This window comes from Nerophis lumbriciformis, linkage group LG26, assembly GCF_033978685.3.
Source record: "Nerophis lumbriciformis linkage group LG26, RoL_Nlum_v2.1, whole genome shotgun sequence".
Taxonomy (NCBI): domain Eukaryota; kingdom Metazoa; phylum Chordata; class Actinopteri; order Syngnathiformes; family Syngnathidae; genus Nerophis; species Nerophis lumbriciformis.
This window is the reverse complement of record NC_084573.2, coordinates 37,325,540-37,337,500: the sequence shown is the minus strand read 5'-3', so window position 1 is coordinate 37,337,500 and position 11,961 is coordinate 37,325,540. Positions and strand designations below refer to the sequence as shown.

At 40.3% G+C, this 11,961-nt stretch overlaps 1 protein-coding gene across 5 annotated transcripts in view; it reads right to left on the bottom strand.

Annotated features, from left to right (window-relative positions):
* Positions 1 to 11,961, bottom strand: part of nhsl1b (NHS-like 1b) — a 357,374-nt gene that overhangs the window by 318,957 nt on the left and 26,456 nt on the right. The gene's annotated exons all lie outside the window — the stretch shown is intronic.

The following is an 11,961-nucleotide window of genomic DNA, read 5'->3' as shown; positions in this document are numbered from 1 at the left end:
TCACTAAGCAGATTTTATGTTAGAGTGTTTTACTTGTTTTAAGTGTTTTGCTCCTAAATGATGTCAGTAAGATATTACAGCTTGTTGCTGAGATTTGATGACCTATATTGAGTAAAACATGCTTGAAACTAGAATATCAAGTGTTGCAAAGCTGTGTCATCAACACTCACAAGTATAAAACTACTTTTTTAAAGTCATCATTTCTTACTTCTAGCATGAAAAAAAAAAAATCATGACTTTGACACAATTGTGTGTCATAATTAAAACAGATGACAGCCAAATGCTGTTTTATTTCCAATGAAACAATAGAAAATGTGTACTCATATAGTAGTACAGTTGGCACAGTACAGTAAACCGACAGTTAATATTTAAACATTTTACATTTCTAACAGAAATAGTTCATGCACATTCAGGTGAATTCTTCAAAATTACTATAAAAAAAATGATATGTATATATGCGCACTAATTGACTGAAAGAGCACGCACTTGGCGCGATGATGTCATGTTATCCATGGAAAAATGCATTTTTAGACAATATGATTTGCCTGAGCAGCTAGGAGACCCCGAGAGTAACGAGCGCTTGCCTTGTTGCCTTTCCATTAAGAACAATAAATTAGTTTTTAATATAAGTTTGCTGGTTTCAAGAAATGTAATGCCGAGCGCATATCATTATGTCAAGATAATGCAGCGTTTCTCAAAGTGTGGGGCGCGCCCCACTGGTGGGGAATAGAGACATGACAGGTGGGGCGCGAGGAACGGGAGGAAATTTCACTTAAAATTTTTATTTTTATTATTATATTCTTAGATTTTTTTTTTTTACTATGCTTTCATTTTCTATACACACTGTAAATCACTTTGTGATTCTGTCCGTGAAACCCGCTATATAAATAAATGGAAATTACCGGTACTTATTTTTACTGTAGGCTTTAAATTTCTCGGTAGGAGCGAAAGTTTGACAGACATAGCAACAGTAACTAATGGGGGCGGGGCTAAGCGGAACAAACTTTCGCGCGGATGGGTAGCAGGCTAATGTGTGGACCACAATTACACAAATATATACATTTGTGACTCGCACCTCAAAGGTCGTCGAGCCAGAGCCAGCGCCTGCAGAGAAACAAAAATCTGACGGGCACACACTGTGTCATTCACCGGGAAACAGCTCAGCCCCGAACTCAATGAGGTTTTAACAGATGTTGTGAGCGCGGTAAATTTGATCAAAACACGACCACTGAAAGCGCGACTGTTCTCTGCACTGTGTGAGGAAATGGGAGCTGATCATACAGCCGTGCTGTTTCACAGTGAAGCAAGGTGGCTCTCCCAGGGAAAAGTGCTGTCACTTGCCCTGTCTTGCCAAATGCATAGCTCCTCCTTTTTTTTTTTGCAAAGATTGCAAAGTGGCACTTTTATTTTATTTATTATTGAACTTGATACAAGTTATTTGATTTATTATTGAACTTGATGCAAGTTATAACACTTTTTTTAATTTATTATTGAACTTGATGCAAGTTATAACACTTTTTTGATTTATTATTGAACTTGATGCAAGTTATAACACTTTTTTTGATTTATTATTGAACTTGATGCAAGTTATAACACTTTTGTTTGATTTATTATTGAACTTGATGCAAGTTATAACACTTTTGTTTGATTTATTATTGAACTTGATGCAAGTTATAACACTTTTTTTGATTTATTATTGAACTTGATGCAAGTTATAACACTTTTTTTGATTTATTATTGAACGTGATGCAAGTTATAACACTTTTTTTGATTTATTATTGAACTTGATGCAAGTTATTTGATTTATTATTGAACTTGATGCAAGTTATAACACTTTTTTTGATTTATTATTGAACGTGATGCAAGTCATAACACTTTTTTTGATTTATTATTGAACTTGATGCAAGTTATAACACTTTTTTGATTTATTATTGAACTTGATGCAAGTTATAACACTTGTTTTGATTTATTATTGAACTTGATGCAAGTTATAACACTTTTGTTTTATTTATTATTGAACTTGATAGAAGTTATTTTATTTATTATTGAACTTGATGCAAGTTATACCACAACTGCACAGTTATTTTATTTATTATTGAACTTGATGTTATTTTATGTTATTGAGTTTGAATGTATACAACTTGATGTTCAATAAATTTGAAAATGTTAAAGCTTGGCATTAGCGCTCTGTTGGGGCGATGGGGGCAGGTGGGGCTTGAAAACTCCCCCTTGTCCAAAGTGGGGGATGACAAAAAAAAGTTTGAGAACCACTGAGATAATGGCACTAGCATTTACTTCATTTAAGAATATTTTTCAACATATTGAGCAAAAAGGTCACTTTTTTTCCACCAAGAAAAGTGCACTTGTTATTAGTGAGAATATACTTATTTTAAGCTATTTTTGGGTTCATTGAGGTTAGCTAATTTGACTCGTTTTGGAAAGTCTTGACAAGCCAAATTTTCTTGTTCTATTGGCAGATAATTTTGCTTAGTTCAAATAAAATACCCCTCATTTTTGTTTGTTTTTTTTCTTGTTTTTGAACACTGACTTTTTGCAGTGCAGGGGTGTCAAACTCATTTTAGCGACATGGAGGAAAATCTATTCCCAAGTGGGCCGTACTGGTAAAATCATGGCGTGATAACTTCAAAATAGAGACAACTCCAGGTTGTTTTCTTTGTTTTACTTTGGCCCAAAAATAGAACAAGCACATTATGAAAACGTACAAATCACAAGAGTATAAGTCGCTCCGGAGTATAAGTCGCACCGGCCAAAAATGCATAATAAAGAAGGAAAAAAACATACATAAGTCGCATTTTTGGGGGAAATGTATTTGATAAAAGCCAACACCAAGAAAAGACATTTGAAAGGCAATTTAAAATAAATAAAGAATAGTGAACAACAGGCTGAATAAGTGTACGTTATAGCCCAGTTTTCATAATATACATCATATTTTACGCTAATGTGTTAATCATTTCACACATAAGTCGCTCCTGAGTATAAGTCGCACCCCCGGCCAAACTATGAAAAAAAACTGCGACTTATAGTCCGAAAAATACGGTAATCCTCTGGACAAAACTGTCATGTCTGTGTGATCATGTTTTTGTTTTGGTCATGTTCGTTTTGGGTTTTGGACTTTTTGTGCACTTTTGTTTTGTCACCAGAGCAACCATTAGTTTTCACCTGTCACGTCACGCACCTGTTTCACGTTTTGAGTCAATCACCTGCTTTCACTAATCATGTCCATAGTATTTAAGTTCATTCTTTTCAGTTTGTCGAGCTGACGACCTCACCACATTTATGCTCTGTCCATGCCTGACACTTCTTCCCATGTCCATTCTTCATGCAACTATTTTTGTCCAAGCCAAGTAAGTTTTTGTTCCATGTTTATAGTCTTTTTGGTTTCATAGTTTGTTCTCCGCCATTGTGCGTGCTTTTCGTTTGTACTTTTTTGCTATAGTCTTTTAGTTTCATAGTTTATTCTCCGCCACTGTGCGCGCTTTTCGTTTGCACTTTTTTTTGATATATTAAATAAATCATGTACCTTCAATCCCGTCTCGCCCGTGCCAACTTTCCGTTGCATCCCGGAAAAGCAAACACCCAGGACCAAGTTTTGACAAAAACACTTCAAGTTTGTTGAAAATTCTGAGGAAACACAATGAGCTTAGACTTGGTCTCAGTGTATCTACAAAGCCAGGATTCAACTTTAAGTCAAAGTCTTTCTGGGATTGAACCAAAAACACAACATGTAAACTCTTCCAGGTATCAAATACCTCCTAAAGACTATAAAATGGGAGCCATTACCTCCCTGCTTGGCACTCAGCATCAAAGGTTGGAATTGGGGGTTAAATCACCAAAAAATTATTCCCGGGCGCGGCCGCCGCTACTGCTCACTGCTCCCTTCACCTCCCAGGGGGTGAACAAGGGGATGGGTCAAATTTCACCACACCTAATGTGTGTGTGTGACAATCATTGGTATTTTTAACTTTAACTTTATCATGTCCACGTGTCAATCCAGTGCTAACTCAACAAACCGTAAGAAACAGGAGGTAAAAACCATTCAAAAGGGTTAAGTCAGTGGTTCTCAAACTTTTTTTGTCATCCCCCACTTTGGACAAGGGGGAGTTTTCAAGCCCCACCTGCCCCCATCGCCCCAACAGAGCGCTAATGCCAAGCTTTAACATTTTCAAATTTATTGAACATCAAGTTGTATACATTCAAACTCAATAACATAAAATAACATCAAGTTCAATAATAAATAAAATAAGTGTGCAGCTGTGGTATAACTTGCATCAAGTTCAATAATAAATAAAATAACTTCCATCAAGTTCAATAATAAATAAAACAAAAGTGTCATAACTTGCATCAAGTTCAATAATAAATCAAAAAAGTGTTATAACTTGCATCACGTTCAATAATAAATCAAAAAAAGTGTTATACCTTGCATCAAGTTCAATAATAAATCAAAAAAAGTGTTATAACTTGCATCAAGTTCAATAATAAATAAATAAAAAGTGTTATAACTTGCATCAAGTTCAATAATAAATCAAAAAAGTGTTATAACTTGCATCAAGTTCAATAATAAATCAAAAAAAGTGTTATAACTTGCATCAAGTTCAATAATAAATCAAATAAAAGTGTTATAACTTGCATCAAGTTCAATAATAAATCAAAAAAGTGTTATAACTTGCATCAAGTTCAATAATAAATCAAAAAAAGTGTTATAACTTGCATCAAGTTCAATAATAAATCAAATAAAAGTGTTATAACTTGCATCAATTAAATAATAAATCAAAAAAAGTGTTATAACTTGCATCACGTTCAATAATAAATCAAAAAAAGTGTTATAACTTGCATCAAGTTCAATAATAAATCAAATAACTTGCATCAAGTTCAATAATAAATCAAAAAAAGTATTATAACTTGCATCAAGTTCAATAATAAATAAAATAAAAGTGCCACTTTGCAATCTTTGCACAAAAAAAAAAGGAGGAGCTATGCATTTGGCAAGACAGGGCAAGTGACAGCACTTTGCCCCAGGAGAGCCACCTTGCTTCACTGTGAAACAGCACGGCTGTATGATCAGCTCCCATTTCCTCACACAGTGCAGAGAACAGTCGCACTTTCAGTGGTCGTGTTTTGATCAAATTTACCGCGCTCACAACATCTGTTAAAACCTCATTGAGTTCGGGGCTGAGCTGCCTTGACGCGAGTGCTTCCCGGTGAATGACACAGTGTGTGCCCGTCACATTTTTGTTTCTCTGCAGGCGCTGGCTCTGGCTCGACGACCTTTGAGGTGCGAGTCACAAATGTATATATTTGTGTAATTGTGATCCACATATTAGCCTGCTATCCATCCGCGCGAAAGTTTGTTCCGCTTAGCCCCGCCCCCATTAGTTACTGTTGCTATGTCTGTCAAACTTTCGCTCCTACCGAGAAATTTAAAGCCTACAGTAAAAATAAGTACCGGTAATTTCCATTTATTTATATAGCGGATTTCATAGACAGAATCACAAAGTGATTTACAGTGTGTATAGAAAATGAAAGCATAGTAAAAAAAAAATCTAAGAATATAATGATAATAAAAAAAATTTAAAGTGAAATTTCCTCCCGTTCCTCGCGCCCCACCTGTCATGTCTCTATTCCCCACCAGTGGGGCGCGCCCCACACTTTGAGAAACGCTGGGTTAAGTTCACTTGTCTCGCGTTTGACAGAAACATTTCGGGGCAACGAGGGTGACAAATGATGATGTGTTCAAAGCAGAAGACATAAAACTGCAGGTTTTAAGTTCCATGTGGGTCGAGGAGGAGGAGCCACAATCACCCTTTACTGTGTACCTCTTGCTTGTATAAACCATTTGCTTGCCTAACAGAATTGCTATTGTGACATCCAGTGGACACATTTAGGACAACAGTTTCTTTTATTAAAACAAAAACAACACAAAAAGCAGCTTATTTTTACACTTGGCAAACTCATCACGCGGGCCGGAAAAACCCCGTTCCTGTCCTGGCCGTATCACCCCGGTTTTACACAGACAGCTAGAAATGCCTCCAGAGCCCGAACCACCTTCTGCGTTATCTTATCTTCTTTTTATCTGGCATGACTAAACACTTGCATGCATCAGACATCTGTCAAGCTCTCTCCCATGGATTTTTTTTTTTAACTCCCTAATACCGCTTTGTGCCACGGCCAGGATCCTTGGCGTTGTGCAGAGAGAGAGGCGTGAGAGAGGCCAGTACGCACACACACACGCAAATCACACACTGTCCAATGAAAGTGGGATTCCTCCACGAGTTGAAATGCTGCAAGCCCTTTTTGACTCCCTTCACTAGTTTTTCCAACAATGGCCCTGCTTTTGTTTTTTTCGTGGGACCGGGTCGACCTCTGCAAGTGAGGCTCTTTTCCGAGGAACGAACCATGTGGGAACCAACATGTGGATTGAGGGGTCAGAGAACTTGTGGTTAAGGGAGTACGGCCCCTTGCTACATGCATTTTATCTAATTATACACAGTGGACTCGTTAAAAGGGGAACATTATCACAATTTCAGAATGGTTAAAACCATTAAAAATCAGTTCCCAGTGGCTTGTTATATTTTTCGAAGTTTTTTTCAAAATTTTACCCATCACGCAATATCCCTAAAAAAAGCTTCAAAGTGCCTGATTTTAACCATTTTCCTGTGACGTCACATAGTGAAGCCAACACAAACAAACATGGCGGAAAGAACAGCAAGCTATAGCGACATTAGCTCGGATTCAGACTCGGATTTAAGTAACAGATTACCGTATTTTCCGCACTATTAGCCGCACCTAAAAACCACAAATTTACTCAAAAGCTGACAGTGCGGCTTTTAACCCGGTGCGCTTTATATATGGATTAATATTACGATTCATTTTCATAAAGTTTCGATCTCGCAACTTCGGTAAACAGCCGCCATCTTTTTTCCCGGTAGAACAGGAAGCGCTTCTTCTTCTACGCAAGCAACCGCCAAGGTAAGCACCCGCCCCCATAGAACAGGAAGCGCTTCTTCTTCTACTGTAAGCAACCACCCGCCCGCGTAGAAGAAGAAAAAGCGTGCGGATATACCGTACGTTTCATTTCCTTTGTGTGTTTACATCTGTAAAGACCACAAAATGGCTCCTACTAAGCGACAGGTTTCCGGTTCATGAAAAGACGCAATCTCTCCATCCGCACACGGATTACTATTTCACAGCAACTGCCTAAAGACTTTCAAGAAAAGCTGGCTACTTTCCGTGCATATTGTAAAAACATGATAGCTGAAAAAAAGATCCGGCCAGAGAACATTATCAACATGGACGAGGTTCCACTGACTTTTGATATTCCTGTGAACCGCACTGTGGATACAACGGGAGCACGTACGGTGAATATTCGCACCACAGGGAATGAGAAGTCATCCTTCACTGTGGTTCTAGCTTGCCATGCTAATGGCCAGAAACTTCCACCCATGGTGATATTCAAAAGGAAGACCTTGCCAAAAGAGACCTTTCCAGCCGGCGTCATCATAAAAGCTAACTCGAAGGGATGGATGAAGAAAAGATGAGCGAGTGGTTAAGGGAAGTTTACGCGAAGAGGCCGGGTGGCTTTTTTCACGCAGCTCCGTCCATGTTGATATACGACTCCATGCGCGCCCACATCACGCTGGTTTTTAATATATTATTAAAGTTTGACTGACCTATCTGACTGTTTTTTTGACATTCCTTTAGCGCAGTTAGATGCGGCTTATAACACGGGGCGGCTTATAGGTGGACAAAGTTTTGAAATATGCCGTTCATTGAAGGCGCGGCTTATAACCCAGGGCGCCTTATGGTGCGGAAAATACGGTAACTTCATTAAAATTAATAGTCCTGTCAATAGCATGGAATTACAATTCAAATGTAGTTTTTTTTGTAAGCCTTTCAAAAGAATTCAAAATATGAAAAATTAATGAAAATTTATTTAAGCCATCAGACACTTGAAAAGTGGCACATCACATCTCTAATGTCATCATTTGAACTTTTCAACAGAAATAGCACTGCAAAAATATTAAGGACATACTTCTGTATTTTGGTAGTTATGCTGTCAACATTTAACAAGATTTCTTCAACTTGGACTTGAAAGCATAAATAGTATAAACACTTTTAACAGTATAACAGTACTAAACAATTCCAATAGATAACATTGGTGTCATTACCTTTTTGTTTGCTCAATTATTGCCTCCGTAAATAAAACTTCGGCATTTATCACATCCAAAGAATCTGTTTGGGCGACGAAAAACGTTGAAAGTTTTCCACTTGTATCGCTAGCAACGGCATTAGACTTGTGTTTTTTTTGTCCCAACGTGGTCTTTTACATCGCTAATTCCTCCGTGTCCGATCGAAAAATCTTGTCTGCACAAGGTGCAATTGGCGTAGTTTTCACCCTTTTTGGAACGGATAATTATTCCCGGATAGGCTTTTGAATATTCTTCACGGAATGACTGCAGTTTTCTTTTCGGTTTAAGACTCGTATGCGATGTTTCTCCGGCTGATTCCATGATCGTTCGCTCGTTTGGAAACAATGGCAACTGGTGCCTCGTGCTTGGCAGCGGTGCTATAAATAGCCTCGCGCATGGCATTCGGAATGGCTCGATAGGAAGTTACGGGAAGCAGTGTCGATTGTCATTGTTGTTACGCGATTTCGTGAATAAAACTTTTTTTTAAATAGTTTTTTTTAATGAATGAAAAACCGTATTTTTTATCACTGCAACCGTAACCCGGTTGATGAAAACCGTACTAATTACGGGAAAACCGGAGTAGTTGGCAGGTATGCAAGTGGCTGGGGAGAGGGAAGTCTGGGCTTCCCTGCTTAGGCTTAGGAGGAATATGGATGGATGGATAATCCAGGTGTGTTAGTCCGACTTTTCAAAAACCGAACACGATCGGATTCGGGTGTTTCCATGGGTTGTAGGGTGCTTATTTCGAGCCAAACTGTTCGAGAAATCGGACAAATTCAGTGCATGGACTGATTTGCTGATTAAAGTGAGGTAAGAAAGGGCCAAAGAGATAGTCAGAGTGTGAATGAGCCGCCACACACTTACCATGACAGCATATGCTTCAGATGAAGAGCCTGTCGCGCCACAGACATTCATCTATAAATATCCGAGGGATGGCGAGAGGAATGCCAGGGCAGTGTATAAAACAATGATGGTCTATAAGCAGGGGACAGTACCTCTGGATTGGCAGACCGGGGTGGTGGTTCCTCTCTTTAAGAAGGGGAACCGGAGGGTGTGTTCTAGCTATCGTGGGATCACACTCCTCAGCCTTCCCAGTAAGGTCTATTCAGGTGTACTGGAGAGGAGGCTACGCCGGATAGTCGAACCTCGGATTCAGGAGGAACAGTGTGGTTTTCGTCCTGGTCGTGGAACTGTGGACCAGCTCTATACTCTCGGCAGGGTCCTTGAGGGTGCATGGGAGTTTGCCCAACCAGTCTACATGTGCTTTGTGGACTTGGAGAAGGCATTCGACCGTGTCCCTCGGGAAGTCCTGTGGGGAGTGCTCAGAGAGTATGGGGTTTCGGACTGTCTGATTGTGGCGGTCCGCTCCCTGTATGATCAGTGTCAGAGCTTGGTTCGCATTGCCGGCAGTAAGTCGGACACGTTTCTGGTGAGGGTTGGACTCCGCCAAGGCTGCCCTTTGTCACCCATTCTGTTCATAACTTTTATGGACAGAATTTCTAGGCGCAGTCAAGGCGTTGAGGGGATCCGGTTTGGTGGCTGCAGGATTAGGTCTCTGCTTTTTGCAGATGATTTGGTCCTGATGGCTTCATCTGGCCAGGATCTTCAGCTCTCACTGGATCGGTTCGCAGCTGAGTGTAAAGCGACTGGGATGAAAATCAGCACCTCCAAGTCCGAGTCCATGGTTCTCGCCCGGAAAAGGGTGGAGTGCCATCTCCGGGTTGGGGAGGAGACCCTGCCCCAAGTGGAGGAGTTCAAGTACCTCGGAGTCTTGTTCACGAGTGAGGGAAGAGTGGATCGTGAGATCGACAGGCGGATCGGTGCGGCGTCTTCAGTAATGCGGACGCTGTATCGATCCGTTGTGGTGAAGAAGGAGCTGAGCCGGAAGGCAAAGCTCTCAATTTACCGGTCGATCTACGTTCCCATCCTCACCTATGGTCATGAGCTTTGGGTTATGACCGAAAGGACAAGATCACGGGTACAAGCGGCCGAAATGAGTTTCCTCCGCCGGGTGGCGGGGCTCTCCCTTAGAGATAGGGTGAGAAGCTCTGTCATCCGGGGGGAGCTTAAAGTAAAGCCGCTGCTCCTCCACATCGAGAGGAGCCAGATGAGGTGGTTCGGGCATCTGGTCAGGACGCCACCCGAGCGCCTCCCTAAGGAGGTGTTTAGGGCATGTCCGACCGGTAGGAGGCCACGAGGAAGACCCAGGACACGTTGGGAAGACTATGTCTCCCGGCTGGCCTGGGAACGCCTCGGGATCCCCCGGGAGAAGCTGGACGAAGTGGCTGGGGAGAGGGAAGTCTGGGCTTCCCTGCGTAGGCTGCTGCCCCCGCGACCCGACCTCGGATAAGCGGAAGAAGATGGATGGATGGATGGATGGTCTATAAGCAGGTCAGCAGGAAACAACTGTTTGTTTTTACACCAACTGAAACTCTCTTCCCTACAATGGCTGCACACCAGCAGTATGCCAGTGAGAGGACAGCTTTCTGACACGATCAACCCAAATTCTCTTCAAGCTTCCAATTAACCTTTACTAGAGCTGTGACCCACTTTCCACGGGAAAAAAATCTAATTCCCCTTAATAGCGTGATTAATAGTTTTGGCAGGCATCATTAAAATAACATTAAACCTGCCAGAATGACGTTACAAGTAGAGATGTCCGATAATACCGGACTGCCGATATTATAGGCCGATAAATGCTTTAAAATGTAATATAGGAAATTATCGGTATCGGTTTCAAAATTATCGGTATCGGTTTCAAAAAGTAAAATGTATGACTTTTTAAAACGGACGTAGGGAGAAGTACAGAGCGCCGATAAACCTTAAAGGCACTGCCTTTGCGTGCCGGCCCAGTCACATAATATCTACGGCTTTTCACACACGCTGAGGGTGGCCGTGTAAACAACTTTAACACTGTTACAAATATGCGCCACACTGATGTAAAGAATGACAAACACATTTCGGGAGAACATCCGCACCGTAACACAACATAAACACAACAGAACAAATACCCAGAAACCCTTGCAGCACTAACTCTTCCGGGACGCTACAATATACACCCCCCGCCCACCTCAAATTCCAAGCTGCTGTTTTGAGGCATGTTAAAAAAAAATAATGCACTTTGTGACTTCAATAATAAATATGGCAGTGCCATGTTGGCATTTTTTTTTTTCCATAACTTGAGTTGATTTATTTTGGAAAACCTTGTTACATTGTTTAATGCATCACAACAAAATTAGGCATAATAATGTGTTAATTCCACGACTGTATATATCGGTATCGGTTGATATCGGAATCGGCAATTAAGAGTCGGACAATATCGGAATATCGGCAAAAAAGCCATTATCGTACATCTCTAATACATACTATGTAAATATAAAAAAGCAAGCCTTTAGTTAATTATTATTTTTTTGAATTTTTTGTTTGTAATTGGTTTTTAATCTTCATTATTTAAGTTATTACAGTATGTCTCTATATACATGTTTTATTTTTTTTTAAATTAATTTTGGCCAAAGGGGGGCGCATTTCAATTCCTTACACACACTTGTTATTACATATGTTGGCCAGAGGGGGATCACTTCAAATTTTTTTACACACACTTGCTATTTCATATGTTGACCAGAGAGGGAGCACTTTTAAAACCGACACACAGTCCAATTTGAAAAATCCCTCCTCTCTGGGACCACCCTAATTTTGATAGATTTCACCACCAGGGGTGTAAATGAGACATTCTCTATTAGATGCAACGGGTTTT